This window comes from Anas platyrhynchos, chromosome 2 (assembly GCF_047663525.1).
Source record: "Anas platyrhynchos isolate ZD024472 breed Pekin duck chromosome 2, IASCAAS_PekinDuck_T2T, whole genome shotgun sequence".
NCBI classification, from domain to species: Eukaryota; Metazoa; Chordata; class Aves; order Anseriformes; family Anatidae; genus Anas; species Anas platyrhynchos.
This window is the reverse complement of record NC_092588.1, coordinates 51,174,443-51,195,010: the sequence shown is the minus strand read 5'-3', so window position 1 is coordinate 51,195,010 and position 20,568 is coordinate 51,174,443. Positions and strand designations below refer to the sequence as shown.

The window sequence follows — 20,568 nt, the reverse complement described above, 5'->3', positions numbered from 1 at the left end:
TCCTTTTTTAATCTTGAGATAGTGTTTGATTTTGCAATAGGTGATTTCAGTTATAATTAATTGATTTCTAAGATGATATTTCATCATTGAAGCATCAAAAAATAGAGAAAAATACATGTGTAAGGGCATTTGAATGGTAGAAAGGTGTGCGAAGAAAACTTAGAATTTTAACATCTGTGTTTGCATTATTCACTTTCTTGGTTTTGATCTGTGGACCAATTATGTTGGCAAATACTTTTTCCACCCATTCCATTCTAGTTCTTCAAAACACTGACAAGACATCTAACCTTTACTGTGTAAAATCATTACAAATTAGCAGATTTTTTAATACTTTTTCTAGAGCTTTGACACTTGTACTTTTGTTTAATTCCATTAGATGTTCTTTGAGATGAAGCAGAAGTGCTGTTTCAGATCTGTTGCTAAATTCAAGTTCTTAAGTTCACAGGAGAGAGTTTTCCTGGGCAGTAATCTATTGGCGATGGAGACTAATTTCAACCACTTCTGGTCATGAAATGCCTCTAGAGTTTCTACAGCAGACCACAGTAAAGGCACTGATAAAGGCTGAGAGATTCACAAGTTTTAAAACCCTTGCAGATGGAGACAGAGGTGCTGCAGTGCAACTTGCAGGCACAGGCTCCTTTCTATTTCTTCGCTTCTTCAGAAGCGTTGCCTTGCGCTGCTTCAGCATCGCTTGACTGGTAGACATTGGCAGTTTGACAGATTTCTGAAATCTGGAAATCCTGAACTACCCGTGGTGCTGGAAAAGCACTGTTATGTCAGCTTTTCATCAGTTGAGAGTTAGGAGTGGATGTTTGCACATTAAGGTCATAGCAGAAAGATGTGAGGAATTCCATATACATGTTGAATTGTTGTTCTCTTCAGAATAAATGTTTTTAGGTCTCTTTATATTCAGTGTATGTATTACTCTGTTTTTAAGCCTATTTTCTCCTAATTACTGAATAGCCATTAGATGAGTGGTTGGTCAGGTCCTAGAGTGGTACTCCATCCTTTCTATTCACCTGTGTGGTTTCTGGTTTTGTTGCTTTTTTTTTTTTTTTTTTTTTTTGCTTTTATTGGTTGCGATATCCCAAGCGAACAAACTTACCAGTGTTTGTTGCATCACAGAAAATTAATGGTATTTTTTTGTCTTTAAGTATGAGGAAAATCTCTTGTGTACTTCTCTGTAATGTGCATAATTCCATCAAGTAAGTAATTTCTCTCTTTTTTTTTTTTGGGGGGGGGGGAGGAGCATATTTTAAGGGGCTTCAGTGCAAGTTTGATCCAAATGTACAGCACTTATTAAACTTGCAGGTTGGTAAATCAGTGAGAACATGGAAGTGCTTACTACTCTGATTATCAGCCACTGAGGTGTCTGTAGTTAAGAGACTTTTTCTGGGCATTGACTCAAAACAAAACAAAGCATCTCTACATCCTTCACAGGTCTTGACAATGAATCAGTGCTTTTTGACAATGTAAGCTGTGATTTCTACTGAGTGAAATTGTCTGTTTCCCTGCCTTTTTGTCTATTACCCAACTCAGCTTTTTATGTCAGTAAAAGTAAAGCTGGTTGGTGCATCCATGCAGTTTCTCCTGCCCTTTTCCCTTGGGATCATGCCCCAGTGTTTCATGTGGTTTAAGAGTTATTAGCCTCTTCCTGTGTTTATGCACAATTCTGTAGGAAGTAAATATGAAAGCTTTTCTTCATTCTTCATCTTCTGCTTTGTTTCAGTGTTTAGCTTCTTGAGTTGCTAGTAACACAGCTGTTTAAACCAAAGAACACTTAATATGGAAAAGACCCACTTTGTTTGGGACTAAGTGATAAAGCATATGTTTGGTCTTTCACAACAGGACATAGCGTGGCTGATTAATGTAGTGTAGAAGGAAGCTAGGAAGTGCGCGCTCTCTCTCTCCCTGCTAGTTTTATATTCCTGTGATTGCCTCAGTGCCCTAAATACTCCTGTGTCAGCAATTAGCAGTAGCAGCGTTTCATTAATCCGTCCGATTTCTGATGCGGCACATTCTAAGAGCAAGAGATAATAGAGACTCATTGGTTTAAACCTCGGGATTAGCCTCCGATGCATCGGGCTGCGGTGTGTCGTTAGCAGGAGTGGCGGTGCAGTTGTCAACTAAAGCAGCTACGTGGCACGTGGCCGATGCTCTACAATTGAAGGATGATTTTGCTGTCCCCTACCTTAAGCAACAACACCTATACAGGTAAATAGGTATGGCAGTTTACATAAATTCTAGTACTAGCTGTGTATTTTTGATGGTATTTAAATTTCTGTGGTTTGTGAACCACTTGATGTCCTGTATTCCCTCTTCCACCAAGCTAACATAAACCCAACTCCACACAGTAGCTTTACAAAACGTCCATGTATACCAACAGACTGAACTTACACAGAGCTTGCCAGCACTCACATTTGAAGTCCCTCTAGGACTTATTTCTGAACAGCTTTATATACATACATAATCAAGAAATGTCAGAGGTGGTTATATTAAATGCAACCATAACACATTTGATGCTAAAATTTATACTGAAATCAGCTTAATTTTATTTGTCATGGTTATGAATGCATTGTGAATGCAATAAATTATTGTTAATGCAAAATGTTTTTTAAATGCCTGGTCCTTATGAAACACAGCAGCAACACTAAAACAGACCAGATTTTATGTTCCTTGCAAGCTTTTGGAAGGATCTGTTTCATTTCTGTGTAGAAGTACTAGCTTGTAAGAATGAGAGCTCTTCAAAATTCTAGCAGTTGATTTAATTTGTAACTTATACAGTATATTAAACTGGAAGATTATCGTGCCCTTATACAGATGAATGAGGATTTATAGGTGCGTTCTCCTTTTGATTGACTGACATTTGCCAAAGAGCAGTGGAAGTGCAGTAGCAGTGAAGGTGATCAGCCCTTCTCTCCCATCTGGCTCACATGTGGGGATAGGAAAGGTAGAGGCAGATCACGTAGGACTAAAGGGCAGACAGCAACAGTGGAACTACAACCAGGCATAAATTAGCTCCAGCTGATGTCAATTGGGAGCATTAGGCCCCCTCTGAAGAAACCTGAGCCCCAGGTGGGGGCTGTGTTGCAGGGAGTTTAGGAGAGGTTGCTTGCTGAGGTCAGAGATGTGGGGCAGCCAATTTTACAATTCTGTCATGAAAATGTTTCAGGTCTTCTGTGCTCCTCATCTTGCAGTATGCCCAGAAAATACCTTGTGAAGCGTTTATCTGCTCAGTACTTGCAGCTTTGGCTGCAGCAGCATATTTACTGCACTTGCAGTAGCATGACTTAAATCTTCCTAGAGGAAAGGAGAGCTTTCAGGTAAGTAAATACCAGTTTGCTTTGGGATTATGGAAGTGCTGTTGGTCACCAGTGTAGGTAGAAAAGGGCTGGTGTGAGATGCACCTGGTGGTATTGGGGGTGCAGAGCTCTGCACAGAGTTCAGTCATTTCTCACTGTGGGCTGCATTTCAGCATCACCTGCCTAATACTGGGAGAGAGATGACAGGATATTTGTTTCAGTGTTCACATTTGGAAGAAAAATGAATACAGTGTCTTGAACATATGAACCACAAAGCTGTAGTTTCTAGGTTGCTTTTCTAGCATTGGTCTGAAATGTTTCATGATGTTTCACAACTTCATTTTGTTTTTTCTTCTTCCTCTTTGAGTAGAAGTGCATAGGAAGAAATACAGTCAGTGTAAGGCTGTGTGCAAAGGTGCAAGTTGTGATGCCCAGCTTTATGGGTTCCCTGTTTTTGAGTACCCTGTTACTGCTGTTATGTATAAAGATGTATGTATGGTAGTTTGCTTTTTCTCATTCTGCAGAAATACTGATTTAAAACTTGAAATCTTTAAACTTGCCGACTCTACCTTCTGATTCTTTTTTCCTGTTGTAATTTGCTTCTGTAATACTGACTCTTAATAGGCTAATTGCATTGCTTAGCACCGACCTCCTGTCAACAGGTAGACAGCAGGAGAGGCAGATTAAGAAAGAATAAAAGAGTCAGACCTTCTGGGCAAGGAAAGCTAGCTTACTCTTGTCTCTACTGAATTGGCCTTGGGGTATAAAAATAACGTGAAAAATAGATAAAATTTAGATTTTTTTTAAAGAAAAATAAGAGAATGGAAATCAGATTGAAAAGTAGATTAAAATTTTAAAAAGGTAAAAATTCCTTATTTTGCCATTCATCTACTTAATGCATAGTTTTCTATTCTTTCAAGATAATTGATCTTAGACATAGATAATAAAAGTGCTTAGTACAGCTGAAGTTGATAATGATGGCAACCTTAATTTGAGTAACTACAATCTCATCCTAACCCTTGATTGGTTGATGAAGAATATCTGTGCATTTCTTAAATAGCCAAATGGCATCTTGAAAGTGAGGTCTTGCAGGAGCTAGGTAAGTCTGAGTTTAAAACTATGCCTTATAATATGAAGTTATCAGTGAATAATGAAAGAATGCTTGCTGAAATACAGACTGTCAAATGAACAAAACCTTAAAGCTCGGGATCTTATGATATAATTTGTTCCTTCTGCCATCTAAAAGAAAAACAGAAATTGCCAAATGAACTGGGCAGGCTGTTTTAAGAGAAACTTTTGCTTTGCTTTTTGCTTTTAGAAGTTTTTCTTTCCCTTAATTGTATGCCATTTCTCCTGGCTTATATTTAATCTGATTTTTAAATGCTAGAAATTGGAACTCTCTTTTCTGTTGCAGGTTTCCCTCACCTTCTGATTTGAATAGCCATAAAGTAGGAAATAAAGAAATAAAACAAAAAAATAGGTTTGAAGGTAATTAGTTTGATTGAGTCATGAATTCTTAAAGAAGAAATAGGGAAGCAAACTTGTATAAACAAATACTGTGCTTAAGTATGTTATACTCAGGTCATAGTTTAAATGAAAGCTGTACTTTCAAGAAGTAAATAATTTTAAAGGTTTTGTGGAGTCAGTGGGACCTTGATATGGCAAGAAGTCCTTGATGTGCAGTGTTTTCATACAGCATTAAGGCTGTTTTAATCAGTGAGGCTTTTCCGTCTGGAAATGACTAGTGAACTGTACTCAGCTGCTTGTCTTCTAAGTGACTCGATTCTGGTGGAATTGTGTGTGTGCTTTCAGGTATTGGAGGCAGATTTTTTGGAGCTCATTTTAGAGGCTGTTTTTACTTGCACTTCAGTAGCATTAATACCTATATCACTACTTGAGAATATTAGAAACCTTCATCAAATACAATTATTTATGCATTAGAATATGTTTTGATTACGGTTTACAGTTGCAACATGTGATATTTGGTTTGCTTTTGCAATATTTCCATATGACAAGAGATGTTTTAAACAATTAACTCTGCGGTTTTAGTTGTGCGTAAATAACACAGAAAAGTAATTACTTTCAGGAAGCAGAAAATGCAAAATACACTAGATCTTAAAATATTTACATGTCCATCTGTTTTCATGAACTTGGTCATTACTTCCAACTGATAAAAGAACCAAAAACAAAGCGATGTTTAAAGTCTTCTATCTCCTGCCAATTCAAGAAATGAAAAAATTATCTTCAATTATTTATTTACTTCCCTATCTGATAATTGTCCATAACTTTTGTTCACCCTTTGTGTTCCTCTCTACTCCAGGCTATCCTTTACTTATTTTTTTTTTTCCCTATGTAGTTTATTCTTTGTATTATATCTGCTGCTTCTCCTCAAGTACTTTATACATTTGTTATGTGCTTTAAGAAATCTTTCTTAGCTAAATGATCTTTATTGTTGCATTCAAAGCATCTGGAATGTGGTGGTTGCTGTTTTCTTCTTTTAAATTTTGTCCTTTAGATATCTAAATTGGCTCTTTGCTGGGTAAAAAACTGTCTGGATGGCTGGGTCCAGAGAATGGTGGTGAATAGAGTGAAATCAGTTTAGTGACTGGTCACCAGTGGTGTTCCCCAGGGGTCAGTGTTGGGGCCCATCCTCTTTGATATCTTTATTGATGATTTGGATAAGGGAATTGACTGCACCCTCAGTAAGTCTGCAGGTGACACCATGTTGTGGGGAAGTGCCCATTTGCCAGAGGGTAGGAAGGCCCTGCAGAGGGACCTGGACAGGATGGGTTGATGGGCAGAGGCCAGTAGGATGAGGTTCAACATGGTTAAGTGCCGGGTCCTGCACTTTGGTCACAACAACCCGATGCAGTGCTACAGGCTTGGGGAAGAGTGCCTGGAAAGCTGTCCAGAGGAAAAGGATCTGGGGGTGCTGATTGATGCTTGCTTGGACATGAGCTGGCCCTGTGCCCAGGTGGCCAAGAAGGGCTACGGCACCCTGGCACATCAGGAACAGTGTGGCCAGCAGGACCAGGGAGGTGATCCTCCCCCTGTACTCTGCTCTGGTGAGGCTGCACCTCGAGTGCTGTGTTCAGTTTTGGGCCCCTCACTGCAAGAAGGACATCGAGGCCCTGGAGTGTGTCCAGAGAAGGGCTACAGAGCTGGTGAAGGGCCTGGAGAACAAGTCCTGTGAGGAGTGGCTGAGGGAGCTGGGGTTGTTTGGTCTGGGGAAGAGGAGGCTCAGGGAGACTTCATTGCTCTCTACAACTACCTGAAAGGAAGGTGTGGGGAGCTGGGGGTCGGCCTCTACTCACAGGTAACTAGTGATAGGACAAGAGCGAATGGCTTCAAGTTAGGCCAGGGGAGGTTCAGGCTGGAAATGAGGAGACATTTCTTCTCAGAAGGAGCAGTCAAGCACTGGTCCCATCTTGCTAATAATGATTTTTTTTAATCATTTTTCTTGGAAAAGTATGGAAGCATCTGACTTGGTAAAACAGCCAACAATGAGACACTATACCAGCAGGTAGAAGTCTGCGGGAAGCTGGTGGTCACCTTGCAGTACCTTGGGGGACACTGTCCTCTCCTGGGGAGCAGCAAGGTGTGTGTGTGCTCACAACTGGGCTCCAGTCGGGCTCCTACCCACAGCCCCAAAGCTGTTCTCATCCCTTTTGGAGTCTGGCATTTGCAGAGCTCTTGAAGATGGCCCCGGGGGTTTCTGTGACATTAACAAATAAAGGAAAAAGTCACTACCGGGTGACCTTTTCATTAGCTAGGACTGTAAGCAACTTATGCGAGCTGCTGGGTAAAAGCAACACCATAGCTTATTGAAATTGAAAATTAGTATGGTTGGATTTCCAGTTCTCTACCTATTAAGGCGTTGCTTTGTGCACTAGTTGGCTATAATTCTCCTGGCTGAACCTTGAGCTGAAGCTTGGGGGAGAGGGTATCCAGTCTTGGAGGACAGGTGACTAGTTAAAACACCAAAAACAAATGAATAAAAAATTACAAAGCACTCAATAAAAAGGCAGCAGAATATTATTATGATCACAGCCTGCGTACGGTGGAACAGTTATCAGGATTGTTTTCCACCAGGCCAAATAAAAAAGCTGCATTTCCTGATTTTTCGCTTATTTGTGAACCTTTCTCAGCTTCACTTAAGGCAGCTGGGGAGGGGTCTGCGGGGTCTGCTTCTCGCTTATCGCTCTCTTGCTGCCTGGGAAATGAGCCCTTCTTTATGCCGCTGTTGCATTTAGGAGGAACAACTGAGCAATTTGCTGTTTACTTGTATCTTCTGGGGCTTTCTTTTTCTTCCAGATTAAATTGTATTAGTATCATAAGATCCTTGCAAATTCATCTTACCTGAGCCGAGCTGGTCAGTGATGATTGTATTATGAAGATAGATATATAGTTATGACGGGATGAGGGTGAAGCTGAATTACTTTTAAATTCGGGATGCTATTTCTCCACCTAGGAATAATCCACTAAATAAGAAACAATTTTATTACATGTGTTCAGTAGAACTCTATCTACAAAGCTATCAGGCTTAAAAAGAAACAAAAAACAACCTCTCTGATGGATGGTGAATCAATAATCTCCTGCTGTATATGAAGTGTTCCATAAAGAAGCTCCATCGTAGTAGAGAAAATGGAGATTAGTCCTGCTGCAAGAGATACTTTGTGTCGTAAGTCATCCAGTCTGCTTATTTCCTTTTTTTCCCTGTGTGCACTCCTCCTCTCCCCTCCTCAATTTTCCTCCCTTCTTCCCCATGTTTTGCTGGCAGAGGGCTAATGACAAACCTAGCCATGTTACTGTGTTCAGTCTTTCTGTGGAAGTCATTAATGAGAGAGCGTTGGGGAATTCCTAAAAAAAGTCATCTGCTCTGCAGAAAACTCACCCCTCCCCAAGGATGTTATCAGTGGGGCTTATCCAGCTCTTGTTGCCCCAACTTCTCATGCAAAAACAGAGTGCTCGGATGAGCTAGAAAGAGGTGGTGAGGGGTAGAGGAACAGCTGAGAGGTTAAAAAAAAAAAAAAAAAAAACCACCCTGTGATGGGTCAGCAGAGAGAGGAGGTAGGTGCTGGGTCTTTGTAACTTCAAACTTCCCTTTTCTATAGTAAAACCAACTCTCAGAGGCATGAGTTGGTTTGCCTGGATTGTTTGGGGATAGTCCTACTCCCCAGGGCAATGATTGAAGATGCATCTTACGAGATTGCTTCGGGAGCAAGGCATTTTATAATGCGAATGAAGATGTTAAAATCTAGTGCAGAGCTGTGCTAGATCCACATCAGATGATCCAACAAATTTTTATTTCTTATGTTTTCTTTAGCAAATATTTTTTTTATCATGAAACACCATTTTGGTTAATCAGAAGATGCTTCTGAATTTAGGTGTAAACTGTAAAGCCAGCGTGTAAATAGCTCCTTCTTTGAACTACCCTCCATTTGAGCATTTTGCATGTATCTAATACCTGTAAATAGGTTACAAATTCTTTAGTAATGCATATGTTGACAAATTAAACTGTACAGTCTTTCCATGTTTGTACCAAACAGTAGCAGCAGGGGAATCCAGAACAGATCCTCATGCTGTGTGATGGTCTTCCACCAACAGTTTTATCTCCTCTTTATATGCAGGGACTACATTGGAAGCAGTACTCACCAGGTAGGGGAGGAGGTGAAAACATGGCCTGCCTTGGGGCAAAAACTCGTAAGAAATACACAGTCAGCTTCCAATGACTGTATCAGATTCAAAGCATGTGTCTTTGCCAAGGTATAACCTATGCCAGCAACCATTTAAAATTCTGGAGGTCATTCAAAAAAAATCCTTTTGATTCTGATGCAGCTGCCCTATTGACTGCAACTGTGCTGGGTGCAGCTAGCCTGGATTCCTGCTTAAAGCACCTGCTTGATCAGAGGTGCTTTAATATGAATCCCCAGAGCTAGGGTGTTCATGTCTGTGTTTTCAGCATCTCTTTCACCGATTCTTTCTGTTCTGTTGTTCTTGTGCTTTTTTGTGTGTTTACCTGGGCTTTAGCGACTTGTGACACAATGGGGAAACCTCTCGTTTTGCACAAGTAGCAGTAGGCTCTGCTGCAGCATCATCTCCAGTCCTAACGGTGTTGCATGCAAACCCCAAAAGATTCCTGTGAAGGCCAGAGCTCATCCTTGTCACGTAGATGTAGAGTTCAGGTCTCAGATGCTTTAAATAGTGATCTACCAGTGGTGCCACTGGGCTTGATGGTTGTGTTACTGTGGAGTTCAGTAAAAGCAAAGGTAGGTTCTGAACTGCATCGAAGTCTGTTTTGGAGGTTGTAAACTGAACTACTATTTCCCTTTCCCCTATTCTTGTTTCCCTCCCACCCTCAAAATTGTCCATCCCCCTGTTTTTCCAAGTTTTATTTTCTGGTCTGTTTTTAAAACCAAGCTTTGCAGGTCTGAGTCTGATCAATTATGCATTTTAAGTGGATTGAAACCAGGAGGGAAAAAAAGAAAGAAAAGAACCCAAATGGCAAAATGCAGTTGTTTCAGCTGGTTACATGCTAAATTAATAACTTTCTCTATTGAATATATTCAGTGCACGACCCCAGTGTTGTCCATACAACAGTAAAGGGTTGTGAATTTTAGGGTTTCTGGGTAAAGCACACTCAGAGCTAAACTTTGGCTTTGTGTCTGCAGATGGCTGAGAGATGACTTCTTCCCCGATTTGTGCTGCTGTTGTAAACATCCCAGGATATTTAATATGAATAATGTGCTGTGATTTATTAAAAAAAAATAATAAAATCTTAGCAAATGTAAACATAACTCTTTAAAATCCCCATGTATAAGAAAGATTTAATGAAATCAAGTCTAAATCGCTGTTTTCTGATGGAATAGGATATAATCCTCTCAGCAAGTTTTCATGCTGTAAAAGCAGAGTGGCCATTCTGAACTGAACACTTGTGCAGACACCTTCTGTTTTACCTCAGACAGCCAGCATCACATATAAAAGTAAAAATACATTTTTTTTTTTTTTTTTAAATAAAAGCAGAACTAAGGTAAATCCCAGTTTATCCAACATGTTCACATTGGCATCATCTGTAGAAGTAGATGTCCTGTGGGCTTTTAATCAGCATTGTTCTCTTGCTCATCCCAGAGAGCAATGGCAAGCATACAGCCGGTTAGTTTGCCTCCTGCTTACCATCTCTTTCCCTGTTATGAACCACCACGGAGGAGCTGCAGCACGTTTCTGTCTCTCTCTATTCTCATTTTTTAACTATTTTGATTGACTTCCTTCTGTTATTCAAGTCCTTTCTTAGTGACAGTAATGACAGTGCTGCTTCTCTCCATTTTACTTTTCCATTAGGACTTCCTTTTATGTTCTAGCCCATATTTCTACTTCATGGTCATTTGGGCCAACCGCTCCCAGTCATTCTCTTCTCTCTCATCACTGCTTTGAGTGAAAAATGGGGGCAAACCCATACACGGAAATGTATGTCCCTGCCCATGCTGTGATCCCCCCTGAAAATGCCTATAATCATTGTTCTGTCATTTGAAAGAAAAACACGCATGGTCTTTCTATTTGAAGGCTGCAAGTCACATTGGATTTCAATTCCTGAATTTTCCTTTGACAGGAGGCAGATTGCAGCGAAGACCATAAACTGACAGTTTAGGGCAAGCATGCTATTGCCTGAGGCAGTCAAGGATGCAGACCACTCCATCCTTCTGACTGAGGACATTCATCCCTCCTGAGGTTTCTTGTCCTTTGTGGTGATAGATTGAGAAAGACAAGCAGCACATGGGTAGACAAACACCTCACCCAGGCACTTGGTGCCATTTAACAGTTTCTTCCCACATTTGACATTTTCATTTCCTTTCTTCACCTCACTCATCACTAACTGTTTGGATCTTGTTTTCTGTACACAACACTAATACAGAACGACAGAATACAAATACAAGCTCCATTACTCATTTTATATGTTGTATATTCCAGCAGAATTATATAGGAAGCCTCACTAGCTGAACCATGAAAGGGACACTTAAAATTTAATTGACATTGACCTTATGCGAGTATCACTCATCATTAAGTGTTTTTTTGTTGGTTTGATTTTGTTTTTTCATGAAGCATAGATATCCAAGAAAGTGCAGGTATTCAGTTTATTGCTTGGTAATTCTTTCCTGCTTTTACTACAGTCACAGTGGAAGATACGCTCTGCATAAAAAAGAGACTTCCAGGTTCTCATGTCTATTATGTATTATTACCGTGATTTGCTCAGGTGCGATCTTAGTAAAGAAGTTGGGAAGTGCAGTGGAAAGCAGGTTTCCTTATAGAGCAAATGTGTGAGTGTTCCTGTGTTTTCCAGAGCCACGTTACGTGTGCTTCCAGAGAGGTCTGAGAAGATGAAAGCTCACATTATAGAGGAAGGAGTCTTCATGTATTAGTTTTATGAATTTCTGTGGTTCTCCCTCCAGTACTGTCTTCCTCACCTGAGACGTGAGGAGGAGCATCTCAGGTGTAGAAGACAGAAAGTTGGCCAGCTCTCACATTAAGTGGACAAGAGGAGAAGTTTTCCTTCAAACAGGAAATACCGAACTCATCAGAAACCCGCAGCCAAGTGCTCTACCTCTTGCTGTGAGAGGGGGTGTGGAGCTTTGAGTCTCCCTCTGGAAAGGGGAGGTAGCTTTTTGGAATAGGAATCAGTCTCTCTCTGCTCAAACCCACTGGAAATAAAATACAAATGGCACTGATAAGGGTGAATTAAAAGAAAACGAGTCTTTCAAGTGGTAATGCACTTTTTCTATGCAGTTCAGAGAAATTCAAATCGAGTTCCCCTGGATTCTTTAGGCAGAGGCTGCCCACCTGCAGGCTGCGGATGAGATGTAGCCTGCTCAGTTACAGTGTGTGTGTGGGGGGGTTTTGTATTGTTTTACCATGTGGAAAATAAGGGGCCTGCCCTGACTGAAAGCTCATCAGCTGTGGATTTTGATTGTTGAAGGACTTAGCTATACGTGGTCATTTACTCAGGGATTGGGGAGAGCTATGATGGCCTTGCTCTTCAGCAGCAGGACAGAGATGTGAGCATCTGTTGCCTTCTGTCGTAACCTCCTGGCTGTAACATAGGCATGTCTTGAGAAATGACGTGATACTAAATATTAAATTAAGCTCATTAAAGGTGCTAAAGGTGTTTTACTGGAAAAGATGATTCTTCATCCTTCGTATACAACACACAGTCATTTTTTTGGGGGGAAGGGGGAGTTGTTGTATGACTGACTACATCACTGTCTCCAAATCTTAATTTTTCAGGGGTCTGTATTTATGCCATTCAATCCTCTTGTGCACTGAGCTGCTATGAGAGAGAGATCATGAAGGCAGAGAAAAGTTCAAGCATTGTATAGATATTGCAAGTGTGTGCATCTTTCATTTATCTCTAATCCGCCATTCTTGAAAATATGAAATTTCTCATATTGTCTGTTATTGCATTGAGAAATTCATTATACTGGGTTATGAAGCTCTGCTGATCAGTGTAATTGCTTTGGTTCTCCAACTTTACTTTATGGATATAAGCTTTGTGAAACATTGCATGTTCCCAGACAGGATACTGCTATCGCATGTTTAGTATTAATACAGAAAAGCTGTTCAGTGAAAAATATAAAAGGAGGACTACCATCGTGAGCATTTGCAGATAACTTTACTGTGAGTTTAAAAAAGGATAGGATGTTGGATTTGTTCAAGGGGGGGGAAAAGGTTATTTCTTATAATGATCTATAATGTTACTAATAATTTTTCCAATTTCTCTGCTACTTAACTTCAATACATTATTTAGAACATAAAAGATATTAATTTCAGGGACTGATCTCTCGAGATAAGCCAGCTTTCCTTTTTAATAAACCATTTAAAATACAGGGTGCGTAGCAAGAGTTTTTTGCAGATAATATTTCTGATTGCATTAAGATAATTACTTAGTTCAGGTTGTATTTTTCCAGACAGTTGTACTCTGAGGAGGTGTACATGACAGAGTATAGATTTCATATCTGATGATATAGCACCAGATTCCCATACTGAAAATCCGGATTTCTTCTGGTAAATTACAAGGTTTAGTTTCTAGTATTTATGCAGTAAAACGCTGCATGCCAGAAATGTACGAGACCTTCTCTGTGTTCTCTTATTTTTGGTTAATGTACCCTCCCCAAGCTTTTCTTCGCTTCGTTACAAATATCAGTTAAAAATAGATATTTTTTTGTCTTCTAGGTGGCTTTACTCTGCTTTGCAGCACATTTGCTTTTAAATGCGTGTGAAAACGGTGGCAATATATTTGCTTCATCATAGGTGCTCCAATCAGACATGCGTACTTCTCAGTATGTGATGCACATATGCCTTACTTTTGGGTTAACTTTCAGAGTTCAGGAATACACAAAAGCTACTCCGTTGGGTGGTTAGTATCTGGGTAAGAAAGCAAAAGTAGTCTGCATACAAAAAACAAAGTGAGGAAGTACGGGTTGGTGTAAGCAAAGGAGACCAGTCTTGCCTGGGAAGAGGATGGAGTTACCTGTTTGCTGGTTCTGTGGCAGCCCTGACTGCTGCAATGCTTTTTTATAGAAATCGCAGAGCAGCTGTGGATGGTCAGCAAGTGGCAGCCCGGCCACCTCCTAGGTCTGCCACTCTTTCACTGCGGTATTTTCGAAGTCTTTTTCATCCTGTGCCAGATCATAAGGCTGCTCTGCTAGAGTATGCTTGCTAACTGATTTTTAACCAACATGAGATTGCTTTAAATAATTTCTTGAATGGCTACTTAATCACTAGTGATAAAATCGGTATTTCTGTAATAAGTTTGCTGCCATGTCTTTTGTAACACAGAACATGTTAGGCATCATATGCTGTATTTCCAATTTAAATTGCAATTGCAAAGTGGTACCAGAGAAACATAGTTTTTTTTTTTTTTTAACCTATATAAGAGAACTGTCATTCCCACAATGTTAAGCCAAACTCCTCCGAATTGTCTTTGTATTTAGTGCTCTTTTTGTACTGGCATTTGCTAGGATATGGCAGAAGCTGGTGGGTTCTGGTCCTGCCATCTCTCCTCGTGACACCCATGCCTCTTCTGCTCGAGGGGTAGGAAGTCAGTATATCATCAAGGGAATCATTACTCAGAACAGCATCTCTCTTATGCATTGAAGATAATACACAGGGATACCCTGCCCATAACTTTTTTTCCCCAGTTATTATATGTGTATTATTAATTTTGAGGTTTTATTGTCGTGTGCCACAGGCGATAGATACCTGGGGAGGATGGGTTAATGAAGATGCTTGTGCTGCCAATTCAGAATTCAAGTAGCATCTCTTTTGTTGCTTCTCCACCTGTCCAAAATTAAATCATTAAGAATTTTTCCTACTTTCTATCACAGGTGGTATGTAGTATCTGTGTTGTTTCTCCCCTTCCCTTCCCTGAATAGGTCTCTAAATTAAGAATCCTAAATATTTGTTTCATTCATAACTAAGAGGATGCTACAGCTTTGGTCATGAAACCAACCAGTGTACTTTAACATTGTAAACAACTTCAGCATATGCTTGGGTATGATGTAACATCTGTTTGTGGAAGGAGATTTTTGTATGAGTAATCAGTCTTGGAGCAAAACGGCAAACAGTAAAGGCAAGAAAGGACATCTGGAGTCGTGTCCTCTGGCCAGTGACCTTTACTTTTTTGTAAGGGAAGTGGATGTACTTCTCAAATGCATCAACAGCTTCAAAGTAGGGTAGGTATTGCTCACCGCCTCTTCCTGGCAGGAGTAACGTTTACCAAGTTTTGTCACCGGTCCAGAGCTAACTTTGTTTATAAACATCAATATTTTTAGTACATGCTCAGTAATTTAAAGCACTAGTAGGATGGGAGCGGGTCTGGATGATGGTAGGCAAGATGCTTAGCGTTACTGGAAGATCCTGAAAGGGAGGTTAATACAGCTATCTCGAGCGTGTCAGAGAGTAGTCCCAACCTCTAAAGGCCTCTTTTTAAAATTTTTTTTTAAAGGATTAAAAATGAATGATAGCAGGAGATGGAGGATGTTAGGACAAAGGAAGTTATTTTAAGGGGAGAATTTTTTTTTTTTGGTATTTTAACTAGAGACATCACTTTTTCTCCTTGCATTGTTTACCATCATGTCAAGCTTTGTGTCCCTTTTTCTGTGCAGAAAGAATACACATCATTGTTCTAGGCATGCCGTGGCTTCAGTGCGGGTTTGAAGCACGTATAATCTTTACATCTAATTGAGCTGAGTTTTGGTAATTGCAAGCTCTGGATTCTCCTCTCTCCAGGGGTTCCCTTGCTTACTTGTCTCGCTCTTTCTCCTAGCATACTGACAGCGTCATCTGCTGCCTTCTCCCTCTTCAGAGAGCTGAGCTATTGAGATATAATTAGCAAAATGTGGTGGGTGGAAGATAGAGCTATGTCAGTGCTTTGGAGGGTTGTCAGGAACCCTTCCTTGCTTTTTAATTTTTTAAAATTATTTTTAATTTTCCTCTTTTTCTTTAATTTCTGAATAACACTAGTGTACCGTGAAGATATCAATTGAAATATGAGGGAAAAGGTAAAATCCAGACTGGAATTAAAGTGCAGAGGAAAGCAGCGGACATATTTTTGAGATTATAGTTTAAGCAGAAAAGGATTCGTGCATAAATTTACAGGCTTTGAATATATAATTTTTGGTGGTAGTTATTATTTCTGTTGCATCTGGAGTAAAAACAAAGAAGTACTATGAAGACAGTAAACATGCTAGAAACAAACCAAACCAAAGAGCTTCTACTTTAAAGCCCAACGTTTATTAAAAGATGGCAGTGTTGTGAATGAATAATTTATGCATAAAGACCAAAATGTGTTTTGCAGAAAATATTTTGTTCTTGTTTATCTCTTTACACAGTACTTCGCTGGTCATGAAGTGTGGTTTTCTTTGCTGTGAGACAAAGCGCTGCATGTTTACAAATGTGCCCAATGATCTTGAGAGGAAAGATTGTTTAGTCCTATTGTGACCCTCCTCGTGGCTTTTTTGTTCTAGATAGACTAAAGTTCATTGTAGGCCAAAGAAGAAAAACCAGGGGTCTTTTTTTTTTTTCCCTTCCTTTTTTCTTTATTTTATTTTTAGTATGTGAACCGAAGACTATTTCTTGGCAAACAGGACTTTCAATAGAGAAATGGTATGTAATTGTTTCTCATATTTTGGTCAGAAAATGAAACATTGAAGCTATGAGTCAAGGTTTTGTTTCTGAAACAATGTTGTATTTTTAAAACTCGTGTGGTACACACACTGTGCTTTGGGTTTGGGCTGTGTGGGGTAATTTCCATGCTGCTGGGAAAAAGAAGATACTGCCTTGACCAGAATGTAGTCTTGAGTGCCTTAAAAATTTAATTGCTGTTAAGATCAATATATAAAGTAGTTAGTCAATATTTCGCAAAGCTTAAAGGAAGTTGGGAGTTACAAGATTTTAATGAATTATTGAATATTACTTGAGGGAGAGAGATTTAAATAAACCAAAATTTCTTCTTTTTATTTGGGGGGGGGGGGGGGGGGGGGAAAGAGTGCTGTGCTCTGTTAATAGAAACTTAAAGTATCCTAAGGCTGAAAGGCTGTTTGTGCAGAAGTGACTTACCAGGCATGGTTTGCCCCAGAATTATTTGGAATGATCATATTATAAATGCACAGGCTTTCAGGGCTACATGGAAACAGCATGCTATCTCATGAATTATTCATCATAGCCCCCAGGTATAATTATTCAGAGAAGTGAAAATGAAGAAAATTATTTCCTATTAATGTTTGCTTACTCAGATAATTATTTTACTTATTTTTATTCCGTTTTTTGATCCTAAGTTATCTGAGTCCGGCTTGCACAACATGTGCGTACTTCGCATGCGTTTCCTTTGTGACCTAAAAGCCATGAAATGCACGAATCTTTTGTATTAAAAATTCTTCACCAAAATAAATACAGATACATTATTTCAATCTTCTGTGTTGTGGTTTCAAACAGCAACTTCTCAAGTGGAGGGTACAGACTTGGCATATTCTGACGTGAATGATAATGCATTGGAGGATTTCGAAGAGGTACCAAGGTTGAAGAAAGTGAGGCTCTCCAAGCTGCCATGTCTATATAAAATGAGTGTAGTACGAGGAAAATAAAAGCCCTCTGAATGCAATGGAATGTCAAGTAGAACAAAATGGCATTGAGTTTTGTTCTGCAAACAGCCTTCATATAAGATTTTTATTTTTTTCACTAATGTGAGTAGTCCCATCGAATAAAATTAATTGCGTTTGGTGTTTAAGACAAGGACTCAGCCCTCCAACCTCTCCAGAACAAGAGTGAAATTAATGAGAGCTCTTCTTGTGCTCTGCAATGGCCAGTGCAGGCGATGTCCCGGAGTCAAGACACTTAGGACAAGGGGTAATGGCTTTAAACTAAAAGAGGGTAAATTTAGGTTAGATAATGAGAAATTCTTCACTCAGAGGGCGGTGAGGCACTGGCACAGGCTGCCCAGAGAAGCTGTGGATGCCCTATCCCTGGAGGTGTTCAAGGCCAGACTGGATGGGGCTTTGGGCAACCTGGTCTGGTGGGAGGTGTCCCTGCCCATGGCAGGGGGGTTGGAACCAGGTGGTCTTTAAGGTCCCTTCCAACCCAAACCACTCCGTGATTCTGTGAATCCCAGAACGGTTGAGGCTGGCAGGACCCCCTGGAGGCGACCTGCTCCAAGCTCCTGCTTCAGCAGGGCCACCCAGAGCAGGGTGCCCAGCACCATGGCTGTGTTGCTTCTCTGCTCTTGTAAAATTGCTTCAGAGAAACAAGTTTATTACTTTTTAATAGATTTTGGCCACTCTATTCCTATTCCATGATTTTTATAGCATTTCTGTGAATGGCAAGAGCCTTGAGTTGTCAATATATTTTTTTTCTAGTATGAGAAAGAGCTAGAACTGATTTTTAAGTCAAGTTTAGAGTCTGGTTTTTGCTTCTTTTGAAGCAGTTTCTTCTGTTTGTAGTCAGAGCTGATGAAAAGTTCTCTGGTGCTGCAGTTAGTAGAAAAAACAAGCCCTGCTGTTCAGCCTTGTGAATAGGGGGCTGATTCCTTCTGACTTCATGTGTCTTAAGGTCAGACATCTTGTGTAACCCAGGTATTTAGGCTTATCCAGTTGTCAGTGACAAGAGACTCCTTGCAAGACATCTTTCACTTCATCTCGCTTGCCTTGGCTCTCATAGCATGGGATGAATTACCTTGAGGAGTGGCCGTCCCCTCTTTGTTTTAGAGGGAGTGCAAACTTACTGTGAATACTGACTTTCAGAGAGCTGAAGATCAGTGTGTGGTTGCATTGGTATTTTACCAATGTATAAATGCATTGATATTTATCGGGCCCCTGGAATCCCTCTTCAGATACAGTGCTGCAGGTGCCCAGTGTCCCTGTCAGTGCCGTCGCTGGTTTCATTCATGTGTTGGATGCCTATAAAGCAGAAAAAAATAGTCACTCTTTCCCCCTTCTTGGTCTATCCCTGACCCTGCTGGCACTGGAATTGGAAGGAAATTGTCTTCTAGGAACTTAGGAAGGCACAAAAATAAATCAGGAGGACTGCCACCGTAAGCTGTGTCACCCGAACTGGCAGCTCCCTGTGCTGCCCTGATGATAACATCAGCGGGGATCTACGACTGCGTCTGGCTCTTACATCTTCACCTCATCAATTATCAGCTGCTGTGCTGGCTTTCAGGGGCCTCGGCAGCCCCTTACGGTGGTGCATCTTGCCCTGTCCTGTCAGCTCTCATTCATGTGGGCAGGTTGGTGCCAGCTTCCATCCTCTGATGAGTCAAACGGCGTGTGTCAGGTTGCCTGACAGTTTATCCATCTCCCTTCGCTCCATAAACCTAATTGTCAGTAGATGGCTGTCATCAGATTGGGATATAAAAATGTAAAGTAATAGAAGACTCACAGAATTTCCTGTTGGTGGTGAGATTCAGAGACTTCCTCCAGAAATGCCTTCAAAATGTTGGATCCCATCTTGGACCCCCTGCATCCTGAGAACATGATGCTTGGGGGGGCAGACGGGCTGCTCCAGTCCTGAGTACCCTGGAAAACTTTCCACGGCATATTGAAATGCCACTTGTGTGAAACCACAAGTTTCTCTTCTTATTTCACAACTTTTAGCTGCTTTTAGATCCTTTCATGGCTCCACACCATGCTCCGTCTCCTCCTTCCACTCACTGCTTCATCATTTTCCATACTTCTAGATTTTTGGGAAAGGCTTGATCTTAGTTGAGTTTTGTTAACAGTGACCCTGCTTGAACTCCTTGAAGTTGCAGCATGTGCAAGGCAGCTCCACAGTTCACGATTCTCCTGTTGGTGTAGATGGAAGTGGGCAACCTGGCATATATAGTCAGGTACTTTATATAGTATATCAATATATAGTATTATTTTATACATGTGTATATATATATATATTTGTTGTCAAACATTAAGGTTTTTGCAGACAACATGGTTTGTCACATTGTCTCTTTTTGTATGTTTTTTGAAGAATTCTCAGTATTAAACAGGCTTCGTCTGCTGTTGAGGATAGTGTTTTGTGAGCAGTGACTTCATGACTTGCCCTATTCTTTCGCTTAAGCTCTGAAGGACATTAGTGAATCCATTACTCTTAAAAGAATGGTATCTATTTTCTGAGTACTATTTTCTAAAGTTCATTTTAATCAAATGTTTTATGTCTGTTGTTGAGTTGGTCAGGTTTCCGAGCAGAATTTTATAAGGAGAAAAAACTTCTCTGTAAGACTTCAGAAGCTGAAGATATGCAAGTGTGTTAAGAAAAAAAACAAAAACTTAAATGTGCAGTTTAAAAAAAAAAAAAAATCAACAGCTTTGAAACATACACACAGATTTTGGAAAAGAAAGAAAATAATTTCTCAATTATTTTCTTCCTAAAAGTTTTTTTTCCTTTTTTAGGGGAAAAAAACAACAGTTATTTTAAAATTGCAAGGTATGAGAAGTGATTTTTAAATTGTTTCTAAACTTTAATGAAATGTGAAGGTTCCTCCTTAGGCATTAAAATCTTATTGTGCCTTGGTCTGGTATCTCTCATTTGTCTACTTCTTTTGCTTTCCTCTTCACTTTAACGAGTGATCACATGTGCACCAGCTAAATGTCTGATAAATCTCCAGGCGAAGCTGGGCTGACTTGTGTGGAACTGACTTTAAAAATATTTGATGGAACATTGCTTCAGTCTCTGAATACTTGTCAACTTAGATTTATTACAGCTGCTCCCATTACAGAGATGTGCACTTTGG

General features: G+C 40.1%; 1 protein-coding gene across 14 annotated transcripts in view; it reads left to right on the top strand.

Moving 5' to 3' along the window:
• Nucleotides 1–20,568, top strand: part of PTPRM (protein tyrosine phosphatase receptor type M) — a 472,980-nt gene that overhangs the window by 41,183 nt on the left and 411,229 nt on the right. Inside the window, exon 1 of one of the 14 annotated variants that reach the window (XM_021266658.4) lies at nt 3,173–3,323. The exons of the other annotated variants lie outside the window; for them this stretch is intronic. The gene's annotated coding sequence lies outside the window, so the exon portion shown is untranslated. Of the gene's footprint in view, nt 1–3,172; nt 3,324–20,568 lie in introns of those variants that run through there. 14 annotated transcript variants of the gene reach the window in all.